This window comes from Pimephales promelas, chromosome 25 (assembly GCF_988280905.1).
Source record: "Pimephales promelas chromosome 25, fPimPro1.hap1.1, whole genome shotgun sequence".
Lineage (NCBI taxonomy): Eukaryota > Metazoa > Chordata > Actinopteri > Cypriniformes > Leuciscidae > Pimephales > Pimephales promelas.
Genome location: NC_142793.1, coordinates 9234451 through 9249995, shown reverse-complemented (window position 1 = coordinate 9249995; position 15545 = coordinate 9234451). Strand labels below are relative to the sequence as shown.

At 39.0% G+C, this 15545-nt stretch overlaps 1 protein-coding gene across 2 annotated transcripts in view; it reads left to right on the top strand.

The window, feature by feature from the left end:
• The window catches only part of b4galnt4a (beta-1,4-N-acetyl-galactosaminyltransferase 4a), a 284111-nt gene that overhangs the window by 186084 nt on the left and 82482 nt on the right, over positions 1-15545 (top strand). The gene's annotated exons all lie outside the window — the stretch shown is intronic.

The following is a 15545-nucleotide window of genomic DNA, read 5'->3' as shown; positions in this document are numbered from 1 at the left end:
ACAAAATGACAGTGCCGACAGCAGTTTTCCGAAGCCATTATGTGTCATTAGAGATTTGAGAAAATTGTGAGCATCAGCAACTTCCCGTCGAGTTATTACAGTACTGTCACGAAGACCAGAGCTGGTATATCTGTATTATATCTATGATCTCAAGCACAAACATCTTATAGCAGCAAAACTATATATTGTCTAAATTGGCTTGTCGGTGCGCTACCTAAATGGCCAGCTGAATAATTGGTCTTAAAGGGATACTTCACCTCTGGAAAGATGAATGTGTATTTAAAATGGGTCATTTATGTAGAAGAAATGTGAAATTATTTTATTTGAATGAAAGATTACAACTCCCAGAATGCACTTGCTTCGCTGCCCTAGGAGGCCACGCCTACCGGTAACAGAGCGCAGTAGTTAAACAACAAGAGTCTCCGTGATGAGTCTGCCCGAAAATGTGTTTCGAGATCGCCCAAAATGTCTGGGATTCGGCTTTTGCGTTCTACCGTCGCCATTCATCATGTTTACTGTGGCGAGCGTGACGAGTGAGGGCCGCGGGAGAACGGCGCGAGGCCGGTGGCGTGATTACCGATGAGAGACACCAGTGAGACACACTGGTCTCGTATCTCTCACGGAGGAGCGCGAATTTTCTTAGCAATGTTAAAACGCACATCAACCGATCACACATAAACACTACATTCAGATTCACCAATCGAATGAATTCAGTTAGATTGAAACAAAAGGTGTGAATGTAAACAATGAATGGCGACCGCAGAAAGCAAAAGCTAAATCCCGGACATTGATGGCCGGACATGACCAGGAAAAAGATTATGGTAACCCCTACTACTCAGCTTTCTCCACAGAACAAGAGCCTGCTAGCTTAGCTTCCAAAAAATTTTAGCAAAAACCTGAGAAAGATCGGATTCTTATCGATGATTAAAACATAGATGGAGTTGATCAAGTCCACAAACACCCTCGAAGGCCCCGTCCACACTACTGCGTTTTTGATTAAAAACGGAGACCTTTTGCTACGTTTGCACCTCCCGTCCAGACTAAAATGGAAAAAACGAAGACCTAAAAAGTTTAGAAACGCTGCAGCTCCGTTTTGCATTTTGAATCTCCGAAGGGCATTTTAGTGAAGACGAAACAAAACGGAGTTTAGAAACGCTGACGCAGAGGCTCACACTGGGCTCTATGATTGGGTGTCATCAGTCATGACGTGTCCTTCCCCGATTCGTCAGCCACTGTTTACACCGGCACGCGCAACTGATCCACATTTTCAGTTGTTTTAATGTGGACGGAGATCAATTCTAATACGCTGGTGTGGACGGAGATTGTATTTGTTTTAATTCTCCGTTTTTAAAGTTGTCCTGGTCGGCATTTCATTCTGTAACATTAGGCAGTTTGGATTTATATGCTGATGATCACATTATTTTACATATGCATTAAATATGCTATCACTTGTTTCTCCTTCTTTTTCGCCTGTGTTTTGCTCTTTCAGAAGCTGCGTAATAGCGCCCCCACTGTCTAACAGTGAAAACAAGTAAAACTGTTGACTAAGCTAACCGGCTAATCAACTAATGGTATGCTAATTACGTTAATCATTGCATTAATTGATTAGTTTGCAAATTCTAGGCCAAGGGTTCTCAACTCTGGCCCTCAAGATCCATTTTCCTGCTGATTTTTTCTCCAACCAGTCAAAGAACGGAAGTCAGAGGCTCTGTTTGAAATCGCCCTCATTCACTATTCGCTACATTAAAGGGGTCATGAACTGGCTTTTAAAATGTTATTATATTGTTGTCTGAGGTCAACTTAAGACGTTCGCTTGGTTTTTGCAATCAAAAACATCAAATTGATTAAGTAATAAGCTATTTTGTACCCAAGTTGTGAGCCTTCCTGAAAAACGGTCGGTTTTTATGGGCGTGTCGCACTGAAGACTTGGAAATAAACGCCCACTGCTGTGACTGGATAACAGTTTTGCATATTATAATGAGTTTCACTCACCCGTCGGTGTATGTGGGGGAAAACGTCCAATGTTGTCAAACGGCAACCGGATTCGCCCACATGTTCGACCCAGAGTCCGTGTGTTGCACAATTCCTGTCAGATCCAATATAGACGGCACAGCACCGTTCTTTACTCTTAATCTGTCTCCAAATCCAGTCTTGTTTACAAAACAATCCTCAGTGAAATGAAGCGAACAGACGACGATGTTTTACCCTCATCAGCTGGAACGTCATTAAAAATAAAGTTTATCCATGCAGTCCTATTGGAATCCAGAGGAAGCTTATGCAGCGACTGTCTTCTTTCACAACCAGGCACTGCACAATATTCTGTATTGCTCGGTAGCTCGATCCGGTTTGTCATCACGAGGTAGGCATGTAAGTTAGGCTACTTAGCTATGCATGTAATGCGAGAATCGGTGGGCGGGGCTAAATGGCCGTGTTGAAGTAGGCGTTGATCTTCTTCTGCGGGGGTGGTGTTTTAACCCCTTCGACGTCATAGTTTCCCACTTTTCAAAACGAGACGTTTTCAGAGGCTGGTGTAAATAAAAGCTTTTATTGGACTAACAAGGACGTTTTCAGTTCTGAAACTTACAGGATATTCTTATAATATGATGACCTCTTAGATGTCAAAAGCTCAAGGAAAATTTGATTTCTCAGTTCATCACCCCTTTAATATAGTCCACTTGATGGAGTGAATGAAAACGAGTGAGTGAATTCAGATTCTGCGTGTGCCGGAAGGGCTGCCGCTTCTGCATAGTTTGTTCTACTGTTTAATAATTATTTAAGACTTAGCAAACTGGCAGTTTCAGTAGTAATGAAAGCATTATCTTTAATTCTGCTGTGGAAACTAGCAAAACACCTTAATTAAACAATTTAATAATCAATAAAAAAGGTATTTATACCTGTATATTATTATGCTGTAGCCACATTGGACGATTGGTTTGGAAAATGAATGGATGGATGATTCAGTTGCGGGCGCCATCTTATGATTAGATGCGGGAATTCATTTGACGCGACAGTGCATTATGGGATATAGAGGTGCATTATGGGATTGAATGAGTGACTCGATAGTGACATGACTCGATAACACCCACTATGGTTTCATACACCACTACAACATGGCTGTTCCATCATATAGTGCCTTATTTATGGGTATAGGGGGCGATTTTGGTCCCGTTCAACAGTCCTGCTGAAAATTTCCACCAATAAGACCACCAGGTTACCAACACTATTATCTTAACAAGATAGTTGCACCAAAAGAACACTTTAGCACCCTCCTTATATAGTGGTGGCCAAAACGCCCAGCCTAGGTAAATTTTAGGTAGGTAGGTAAACATCTTAGGTAAACATAGGTCAACACCTAGGTAAATATCTTCACCCTTTATTCGTTTTTTTTTTTATTACGTAGTTGTGCTTGGAGTCAATTGTTTTACTGTGAAATCACAATAAACATGTCAAATTGTGTGGACATTTTTGGCCAGGCTGTCATGCAAAGAAATTATGAACACATGCAAAAAAAAGAGAGAACCATTACTAACTGAATATGCAGTTGCCAATACATGCTTTTTGATTTTCGATGCATTTTTTTTTTTTGCAAAGTAAAATAAAACCTGCAGCTGTAGTTTTGCCAAACAACTTTGCCAGATAAATACCTTAACCAAGTTTACAGTTTTATTATCCACTCATTTTTAAAATATTTAAATACATAAAAAACCTTTTCGTCATTTTGATGATTAAATCAAACTTGTAGGGTCATTAAAAACATATATTCTCTCCGGACATCACTTTTGGTCACTACTGCATAGGGATGCACGATATATCGGTCTCCATATCGGTCTCGGTCTATATAAGATAATTTGTAACTATCGTTTTAGTTATCGACTCGATAAGTGAATGTGGCCGATATATTAAAGCTGAAATATAAACGCTAAATAATGTAATATATCCTTCAGCTGAGACAGATGTGCACTGTTAATGGCTCAATGGTTTTGCTGTGGGGTCTTGAGTGACATCATCGATCAGCTCGTTGTCTGTTGGTGGACTAGCCGTCCATTTAGGCCTCTCCCACAAATGGGAACGTGGCGTACGGTCTAGACTGACTCGAGAGAGCAATCCTGCATTAGATGCCCACAGATGCACAATTGTGGTGCACGCCACGTCTCGGATGCAGATCCCAGAGGCATGATGGGTGACAAATGGTGGCATTGCTTGTCATTCTGAGCGTTGGTGGATAGTTTGTCTGTGTCATACACGAGCCTGCTTTCGTGGAACGTGATTCCTCCGTGGGTTGCTTGTGGGCTTGAGACAGGAGGTGTTTTGAAGTGTCTGGTATTGAGAGGATTTAGATCAATTGGCCTCATCCGGACTGACAGAGAAAAGTGAAGGTCAGATGCTTTTTTAGACGCACTCATGGGATGTGAGATTTGCTCTTAGAAATACAATAGGCTCTTTGGAGTAAAAAATATATTACTCTGGTGATTCTTTGTGCTGGAACAGAGCCATCTTTTCTGGCTCTGTAAAGTGTGTATGGTGTGATTCTCAGTCATTTTGTAGTATGTGAACCCTACCAAAAATTCCCAAACACAATAACTCTCATGGGACGTTAAAGTGATCACTAGACATTAATTTTACTTCTTTATATAAAATAAAATAAATATTTCCAGCCACATAAGACAATTATTTTCATTGCATAGATTAGCATTTATAATGATGCGACAGCAAGCTAACACAAGCAAAATATGTTCTAAGAACATTTAGCTTAAAAACGTTATTTCTAAAAAAATTTTTTTTAATTTTTTAAATATGTTTTAAAAATGTGGTTATGCGAGCGTTAACCCCCTGGGGACCAAGGTGTATTTGGGGTCCTTGAGATGTTCTGACATGCCCTGACATTCATACTTTTTTTCAGTTGCTTATAAACATATCAATGGCACAGGCGAAATTACACTATATTTAGCACAAACAGGGCTACCATAATAAGTGAGCAACATGTATGTACCTTTTTTGAGAGAACATTGTTTATGCGTGGTTATTGAAAAAACAAAAAATGAAAGTTTCTGAAATAAGGCCACAAAACACATACAAAATATGCATCCACAAGACTTTGCTAATTGAGTTTTTGCTTCACAATGATCTGAAAATCATCCTCCTAATCGTTCACATAAAACTGTGAATTGGGTTACATTTTAACATTTTATAATACATATTTCAAAGTTAAGGATTCATTATTTTGATATGTGCATTGCATTCGCTTGTTGATTAGTTTATTTTTGACAAAACAATATATTTAACATATGAGCAGAAAATTTTGTCTAACTAAAGCTTATTTGATGTCTATTTTATAGTAAAAAATGTATTTCGTAACAGTAGGCTATGCATCTGTGCGTTCGTTCGTTCACACACCTGATTCATATTTAAACAGTCTTTTTGGTTTTACAGATTAGTATAAAACAAATCTCAGTAGTCTATATAGTCTTACTAATGTAGGAGCGAGAGTGTATGGACACATAGCACGCGCATCTGTCTGTGCGCGCATTTAATATTTAAACAGTCTTTGTGAAGTTTACAGACACTATTCAATAACGCGATTAGAACAAAGAACTAAACCCTTAAAGACCTGTACGGCCGCTGGCGGCTAAAAATAACTGTTGTTCTTAAATGTTAAATAACTTTTGAACCGCTACTCCAATCCGTATGCTTTAAAAAGTCCCATAAATAGGAAATTCATGGCTTTTCTGTGATATCGAGTTAATCGCATTTGGACATTCAGAAGCTCCGTAGTGAATGTGATTGCGCCATCAAGTTTTGATCAGCATTGATTCGTCAAAGAAACCCGTGTGGTTTGTTCCTCTGAGCCAATCATAAATGACTGTTAATGCTTACTCCCACCCCATGCCCAGATTGGTTAAAACTATCATCTACTCAACCAATAAATATAGTTCTTGGTCTTTCGCACGACCAATTAGCATCTTTCTTTGGAAATTTGAACTGAGGTAAAGTCAAAGTAGTTCATATAGGCTATGTATATGTGTGTGTGTGTGCGTGTGTGTTTATATATATATAAAGTTTTTTTTTTGCTTCATTGTTCTACTACAATGTTTCTAATTTATGTTACTTCCAAAAAAATTTTGATCAAAATTGTAAATTGTAACTAAACATAACATATTTTGATATACGAGAAATCGCAATGGAAGACGATTTTGATTTAAATATGTTTAGTAAAAGGTAAAACTCCCGAAATCTCAGTGTAAACATTGCGTGACGTAGAAGCGCGAGAGATCACTTCCGGCGCAATGTTGGAGACGGTTCAGTTCGGTTCAGTTGAACATCTGATTCAGATCAGTTCGACGGCTGTTAACAAGAGGTAAAAACTATATAAATACTGTTCGTTTTCTCACACAAACCGCTCGTTTCGTGTCTTAGGCCATCAATGTGTACTTACATTCACGAGTCATTAAATCATGTTTAATTTTGACTTATCTGTGCATGCTCTTTGAGGCGGACCCCCATACATTATATGACTGACAGACAACACCGGTTTGACCGAAAAATGTCAAAATTGAAAATACAGTGGAAACAAAGACACCTACATCTTGGATGCCCTTGAGGTAAGCTAAAACATATCAAAAATTAATTTCAAAGTGAACTATCCATTTAAGTGATTTTTATGTTTTGAGACCATTATTAGAGACCAGACAACATTTAACGGAGACTCTATTAATGTTACTGGAACGTTTTTTTGATAACTTTGAGAGAACCGTGGCAGAAAGCCAGCACGTGTTCTGAGAGCGTTCCCTGTCAGCTGGGATGTCGGCTGTGTAATATTAATCTGAGGAGCGGACTCTCTTTCTTCGTCTTCCCAAATACAGGTCATTAGCCGGTTCTGGGAAGCAGCAGAGTTCCCATTAATGCATTAATGAGAGCGTTTGATTACTATCATCAATCAATATGAGACCATGTGACATCATAAAGGACACAGATGAGTGATCGTTTGAGAGATCGATCAATGGATATACATAAAGCAACACAACAAACAATCCAGTTGATATATGCCATTTCATATTTCCTATATTCAAGTTAGAATAGATTGAATGACATTGTTATGGTTTCTCCAGGTTTCATGCGGTAAAATTTTTTGGCAAACTGACAGTTAATGAAAACCTGTTGTGAAAAGAATTATATTTTAACAGAAGAAGCATTATTTTGATTGTTTTGTTTAATTTTTTTGGTCAAATAAAAGCCCCCTTTCCTTGCCGTATCCCTCATCAAACCCTGACATTTGTTTGCAGATTCCCTTGTTATTATATTTTGTTTCTAATGCAGTGACCTTCAAACATGTTTACATGTGCCTTAAGTGTCCAAATGATTTTGGGGCGACTGCATTAACTGAAGGATGACAAGAACTAGCGTGTTCAGAAGGTCATTCATGCCTCTCCATGTCACATTGAGCTGTTGAAGAGCTGTGTAAATAAGGTTATTTAATCAGACCGATCCACACAACCCCCTGTGAGCAAGACTGGAATAGGGAACTGTGGATTCTGTTATTTGCTGATTGAATCCATTTTCCCTAAAGAGTGATTTGAATGAGTCATTCTTTGGAAACTCTTTTCAATGATGCGGTCTTCAAGCTCAACTTAATGATTCACTGATCTGGTTGCAATGCTTTAATGCGGTCTTCAAGCTCAACTTAATGATTCACTGATCCGGTTGCAGTGGTTTGATGCGGTCTTCAAGCTCAACTTAATGATTCACTGATCCGGTTGCAGTGGTTTGATGCGGTCTTCAAGCTCAACTTAATGATTCACTGATCCGGTTGCAGTGGTTTGATGCGGTCTTCAAGCTCAACTTAATGATTCACTGATCCGGTTGCAGTGGTTCGATGCGGTCTTCAAGCTCAACTCAATGATTCACTGATCCGGTTGCAGTGGTGCGATGCGGTCTTCAAGCTCAACTCAATGATTCAATGATCCGGTTGCAGTGGCTCGATGCGGTCTTCAAGTTCAACTCAATGATTCACTGATCCGGTTGCAGTGGCTCGATGCGGTCTTCAAGCTCAACTCAATGATTCAATGATCCGGTTGCAGTGGTGCGATGCGGTCTTCAAGTTCAACTCAATGATTCACTGATGCGGTTGCCGTGGTTCGATGCGGTCTTCAAGCTCAACTCAATGATTCACTGATCCGGTTGCAGTGGTTCGAGGCAGTCTTCAAGTTCAACTCAATGATTCACTGATCCGGTTGCAGTGGTTCGAGGCAGTCTTCAAGTTCAACTTAATGATTCACTGATCCGGTTGCAGTGCTTCGATGCGGTCTTCAAGCTCAACTCAATGATTCACTGATCTGGTTGCAGTGGTTCGATGCGGTCTTTAAGCTCAACTCGATTCACTGATCTGGTTGCAGTGGTTCGATGCGGTCTTCAAGCTCAACTCAATGATTCACTGATCTGGTTGCAGTGGTTCGATGCGGTCTTCAAGCTCAACTCAATGATTCACTGATGCGGTTGCCGTGGTTCGATGCGGTCTTCAAGCTCAACTTAATGATTCACTGATCTGGTTGCAATGCTTTAATGCGGTCTTCAAGCTCAACTTAATGATTCACTGATCCGGTTGCAGTGGTTCGATGCGGTCTTCAAGCTCAACTTAATAATTCACTGATCCGGTTGCAGTGGTTCGATGCGGTCTTCAAGCTCAACTCAATGATTCACTGATCCGGTTGCAGTGGTGCGATGCGGTCTTCAAGCTCAACTCAATGATTCACTGATCCGGTTGCAGTGGTTCGATGCGGTCTTCAAGCTCAACTCAATGATTCACTGATCCGGTTGCAGTGGTGCGATGCGGTCTTCAAGCTCAACTCAATGATTCACTGATCCGGTTGCAGTGGTGCGATGCGGTCTTCAAGTTCAACTCAATGATTCACTGATCCGGTTGCAGTGGTTCGATGCGGTCTTCAAGTTCAACTCAATGATTCACTGATGCGGTTGCCGTGGTTCGATGCGGTCTTCAAGCTCAACTCAATGATTCACTGATCCGGTTGCAGTGGTTCGAGGCAGTCCTCAAGCTCAACTCAATGATTCACTGATCTGGTTGCAGTGCTTCGATGCGGTCTTCAAGCTCAACTCAATGATTCACTGATCCGGTTGCAGTGGTTCGAGGCAGTCTTCAAGCTCAACTCAATGATTCACTGATCCGGTTGCAGTGCTTCGGTGCGGTCCTCAAGCTCAACTCAATGATTCACTGATCTGGTTGCAGTGGTTCGATGCGGTCTTCAAGCTCAACTTGATGATTCACTGATCTGGTTGCAGTGGTTCGATGCGGACTTCAAGCTCAACTCAGTGATTCACTGATTCTGTTGCAGTGGTTCTGGAGTTAACGGCTCTCTGGCGAGACAGATTGTCAATGAATAACAACTTTAAATCTCAGTCTGTTTATTGCACAAAGCTCTCATATGACTTCAGAATACTTGGAATTTACAATTTAGTTACTGTAGCATTTCATTGCTTTTTGGCGTAGCAATGAATCTGTCAATCAGTCAAGTGCACACAAGATATTACATGAAGATTATATAAACATTAAAGACAGCTGCCATATTTACACATGAAGGCGATTGAGTTTAATCAAAACCTCCCCATAAAAATCCCTATGGTTTAAACAAGAATGACACTCTATGAAAATACAGTATGTTCTGCTGGATGGTGTTTATTTATAGCAGTGGAATCGCAGGGTTAATCTCTGTGGCCTAGTTTGTGGGCTGGTACCGAGGATAAAAGCTCACAGCACAAATGAGAGACTGACTCACTGAATTCAACAGGATACGCAATAAAACAGTTGCGAGAATTGAATCAAAGTGCACATTATTGATGCTTTTATCATATGTGCAGAAACTAGTAACTATTTTCAGACTCTTCTTGTATGTTGGACACTTTAATTTCCCATAGTAGAAATTCAGGGCGAGTGTAGACATCTCCGAGGGTGTGACATTGTTAAAGATAGGATGGAAATGCATGTGGCCTTAGATCACCATGTGCTCAGTGCTTTCAACTCTGCTGTTAAAGTGTCAAATCAAGTCAAGTCATTTTATTTATATAACACTTAATACATACAGCTTGTTTCAAAGTTGCATTTACAGGGGAGTAACGATACTGAACTTAAGATATGATATTATTGCGATACTCGATACTGCGATGCTATTATAAACCATTTAGTAGTGGTCAGTTGACTATGTTCGTGAGCTCATCTAAAGTGAGGACTATTCATGCCTTGTAAAGCATTTTTAAAGGCTGTTAAATATTTCTATGTTCTGCATCACTGCGTTGTGTTTGTTACTTTTTACTGTTTAGAAGATTGATGAGCCTTTAAATCGCCTTTATAAATGCTTTACAAAGCATGAATAGTCCTCACTTTAGATTAGCTCACAAAAATAGTTAACTAACCACTACTAAATGCTTTATAACTACCTGTATTTACTATATTTACTTACACTTTCTAAGTGATCTTATGAATGACTGACAACTCTTAAACAACTGGTTTGTAAATAATGCTATACTTCATTTAGAAATTATTAATTGATCATTAACAAAGTATGAAAATACAATTATTAAACGCATTATAGATATGCTTATGAAGCAATAAAAAAGCATTTATAGCTATATTTATAAACTGCTTATTAATGTCTATTAATGTTTTACAAATGATGAATTAACTGTTTACTCATGCTTAACTAATGATTAATAGCGTGCAGTTATTATAAAGTGTTACCCTTTTTTTAATTGCAATATATTGTTACACCCCTAGAAAATAATGATTCAATGTTGAACCCCTAGAAAATAATGATTCAAAACAGAATTCAATTCTGCTGTAAAGCAGCCCTAAAAAGACAATACTAAAGAGTCATTATTCAGTTGAAAAGTGGCCTTATCCTTGAGTTATCCTGACTTCATCATACTCATATTCTTGTTGGAATATGAGTCTGAAACTGCTCCATAGGGCTTTGATTATGAGGCGTGTCTTAACCGAACCAGGAATAAAAAAAAAAAAATAAAAAAAAACTCTGCACTCAATTGGATTGTCGGTAAACCTACAACCAATCAGAGCAACGCAGTAAGTCAACTACTTTCCATACAGTTGTCAACTACAGAACTTACTTATTTTAGAAGTTAAATAACGAGTGTTGCTTTTTTTACTTGGTCCTCCATGAGTGCGACCAAAGGAGAAACCACGACGACCACAGGCTTTTCATTACATCCCATCTTCTTAACTTAGCGACCGTCAGAGCCAGCTGATAAGTTACACTTTTCCCGAATCATGTAGGACGGACGGCAAAAATATCTTTCCGATCGACAAATGCCTTGATTGCAGTTTTCTGTTTGTCTATTAAAATGAATGCGCTATCGATTTATTTCACAACAGCGGAATCTATGCATCTCAATTCTCCAGCTGCAGTCATCTTTGAAGGAAACCAGTTAGCGCTCTTTGATAACGTGATGATTACGTCCATGCAGATCATCTGTCCATCATCGTATAAAGCCCGCCCTGGCAATTTGATTGGCCCGATCATTTTTTGACCGATCATAATTACTCCTCAATGGATCGAGTCCAGACCGAACTTCCTGACCAAAAAATGTTGTGGGCGGAGTTCGGGCTGGCATCCAGACTAACAATAATGTAAAATCTACTACCATTGACGAAAGTCTGGAAAGCGTGTTTAAATGTGTTATTTTGCCATATAATGCCGAACTTGGCCCTTTTTAAAAGAAATTTAAACAAAAAAGTTTTTGTGGCTCTTTGATGTGTCGCGACAGATCGTTGTAGCGCCTCAGTTAAAGCTGCTCGTGAACCGATCATCTCTTCCTTCAAGTTAATTTATAATTAACATGAATGAACATCAGAAGGAATGTTGTTTCAACCGCGAACAGACATCAGGACACACCGTTTTTCAAGTTCAAATCCACCGACATTAATCTACTACTGGCTCCTGACCGCTTTATCGGACAAAATGGAGGATTCGGTGGATGGGAGGTTATGATTGGTCAGATCGTATGTCAATCAAACTCCCTGCGAAGGGTGAATAGAGAGCCTAAGTCCCTCCCCTTCCAGTCGACCACCATGGGACCTTATTTCGGTAAAATATTGAATGGTAGTCAATGGCGAGAGACAACAAATATTTTGATCTCGTTTGAATTGTGCCCTGAATTACACATATGATGTTTGTCAATTTAAAAGATACATTTTAAAGTAAAGAAAGTCGCAGTCTGATGTAAAACCGTTGAGGTATAAGACTGTGAAAATACATAATTACAAAGACTACAAACCCCAAAGGCACACATTTTCTCTCAATGAATGAAGCTAACTTTACTGAGGCTGTCTGTCATTGTTTCTACAGTCTTACGTTATAATCGTAACGTTACGCCGTCCTACCTGAGTGTTTTGTACCAGACTGCACTCACACGAGCAGCGGATCTCGTTTCGCTTTCCGGGAGATGTAGTTCACAGAGCGATTTTCACATAAAACTAAATGTTACTCTTCTGTTGTATGACAAACTGTGACGTTTTTGACTTTCAGAATTATCTTTTAAATTGACAAACATCATATGTGTAATTGAGGGGACAGTTCAGACGGAATAAAAAGATAAGTTGTCTCTCGCCATTGACTACCATTCATATTTTTTCCGAAATAAGGTTCCATGAGCCGGAAGCGGAGAGGCGAGACTTAGGCTCTCTATTGTGCCATTAAATGGGAACTAAACCTCGTAACAAGCAATTTTTTGCCCAAAATAGATTTTTTTAAAAATGGATATGGACAATTGGACACAAATTGGATAAAAAAAAAAATGTTTTTTTTGGAGCCCTGTCCATCCGTGTTATGTCACAACCTTGAATATTTCTGAAGGAGCTATTTTTGCAGCTTTTTTAGGGTTTGAACACAGTAATCTACAAACACATATTTCAAAAGAGTCAATACTGTATATAGATACAGTATATATATATATATATATATATATATATTATTCATTTTTTTTTTTGTTGCATGATATGACTCCTGGAAAGGCCTCGAAATTGCATCACCAACTACTTCAAGCTTTCTTAGCAAGAAGCCCACCATCCCTCCTGTGCCTGAGGTCAGTTACCGATACTATTAGATAAAGGACAGAACTGATGGGTTGACCGAGTTCACCTCAACTGTGATGGTCAGGGACAATTTGTACATCAAAGATTCATTGTAAACTGATGCAACCAAACTTTCTCCAGTTCATGAAAGCGAATGAATTTTCCTCCGGTTCCTCAACCGCAAGGTGCCTTTAGTCTCTGTGGTGTGTGCAAATGTGGTGTGTAACAGAATTGTGCTTCTGATCTTCTCGTATTGATCGCGTTTAGAGAATACGCCAAGGGAGAGAAAAGAATCAATTTCACGCCAACAGCAAGGAATAAACAATAACTCCCAGTTCTCTTCTGTCTGCTCGAGTCTAATGTCTTCTGACAGGCACCAAGTACCAGGAATAAAATATACTCGGTTGAAAGTGTAGCCGGCTGTCTAATGCGTATACGTCGGTTCTATTTGTCGGGCTTAAAAAGCTATAACTGACATCGGCGAGAGGGGGCATTCTCAGTATTGTACGTGGTCATCCGTGCTTTAGCATGCTAACTGATGCTAATCGTTTGTGACGCACCCCATCAGAAGCGAGCACCATGAGCGCTTTCTGAAACAATCGGATTTTTCTACTGGGCTGGAAAATGTTCTCGTTTTCCTCCTTTCGGCTTCGGGGTGTAACACCTCTGATGTTTTGTTGTGTTTTTTGGGGGGGATCTGTAGACGCTCCGTTGAGCGTGTGGAACAACGTGCCACAACACCAGTCGTCTAAATAGCTGTTGTGTTTTATTAATGCTTAACTCCCTGTGGACCAAAACATGGCGGTTCAGTTCTGTTGAGGTCACTCAGTAGCGGTCAGTACAGGAATAGATCTGCACCCCTTCTCACGGATCTTCAGCGGTTTGGTGACTCAATCATTAGTGTCTTTCAGCTATAAATCTCATAATACTGCAGTGCAGAGGTTTTCCAAAAATCGGGGTTGACTTTATAAAGTGCTGCAGGGATGGGGTTTTAACCAAGTGGCAACATTCTAATCTTAAAAATGAAGTGCGAAAAACTGCAATACATCTCAAGTCCGCTAGAGGCCGGTCCCAAAAGGGAGCAAATATCCATATACTACATGTTAAAATATCCGTTTTCACAGCATAAATTCATGTTTTTACAGTTTGGTCCCATGGACTTTTATTGTATTTTTCGATAGGTTCTGAGTGCCTGACAACTGTGTGGGGGGTGAATTTTTTTCTAACTCGTTAGTTTAGATCATATTTAGATATAAAATGTATGACAAATAAGGGCGGTTAACTTTGATTGACACAACCACCTCTGTATCCTCTCTGAACATATGGATTTTGTATTTCCCAAGATTTTCCAGCCCATACCCTCCATAAACAGCCTCAAACCCGTTCTTCAGAGAGTCTATGGGTGACATCAGACGCTTTGTCCATATTTTTTACAGTCTATGGTTTTAACCCACTATGACGGACAGGAGCGCCGGCACTCCGGTTTGCGTGTGTCTGTTTAAGAGCCTATATTTGGTTTCCGTTAAATATCCTAAAACACTTTCGAGATATTTATCTAGTTACTATTGATTTATTACAAACATAGCCTTCAAATTGGGAGAGTAAGGATTATTTTGATGTATGGCATATGAAAATGCTCAAAAGAATGACAGCAACACATATAAAAATAGAAAGATATAATCTGGTGGAATTGTTCTATGGCAGGTCATAATAATGCATCAACCTGTTCCCATTGACAATACCCCATTGGTTTCGTGAGATACAAAATATGATTCATACAGGTTTTGTTCATCATTTTCACCAATGAACACAACTTTTATGAATTTTGAAGCGTAAATAGAATCACCTGAAATATCATAGCCAATCAAGACTATTTGTCTAAGCAATACTGTGTTAAATAGTATCTCATTTATGTCAATTATGTCATTTTTTTGATCATTTATACATATGGTAATTTGTGACAGCATTAGGCTTGAACTAAATACTTGGCTGAAAAAATTATAGTGTATATGTTTTGGTGTCGGTAGTCTTTTGCTCAACAAGGCTGCATTTATTTGATCAATTTAATTAAAAAAAATGTAATATGTTGAAATATTGTTGCAATTTGAATACATAATAAAATGTAATGTATTCCTGTGATCAAAGCTAAATCATTACTGCAGTCTTCAGTCACATGATCCTTCAGAAATCATGCGTAAATGATGCTCAATAAACATTTCTGATTATTATCAATGTTGAAAACTGCTTTATAGTTTTGTGGAGACAGTGATTATTATTTTTGATGAATAGAAAGTTCAAAAGAATAGCGTTTATTTCAAATAGAAACCTCTTGTAACATTATAAATGTATTTACTGTCACTTTTGATTAATTTAATGCACCCTTTGCTGAATAAAAGTATTCATTTCTTAAAAAAAAAAAAAGACTGACCCAAACTCATATATTACAGTGATT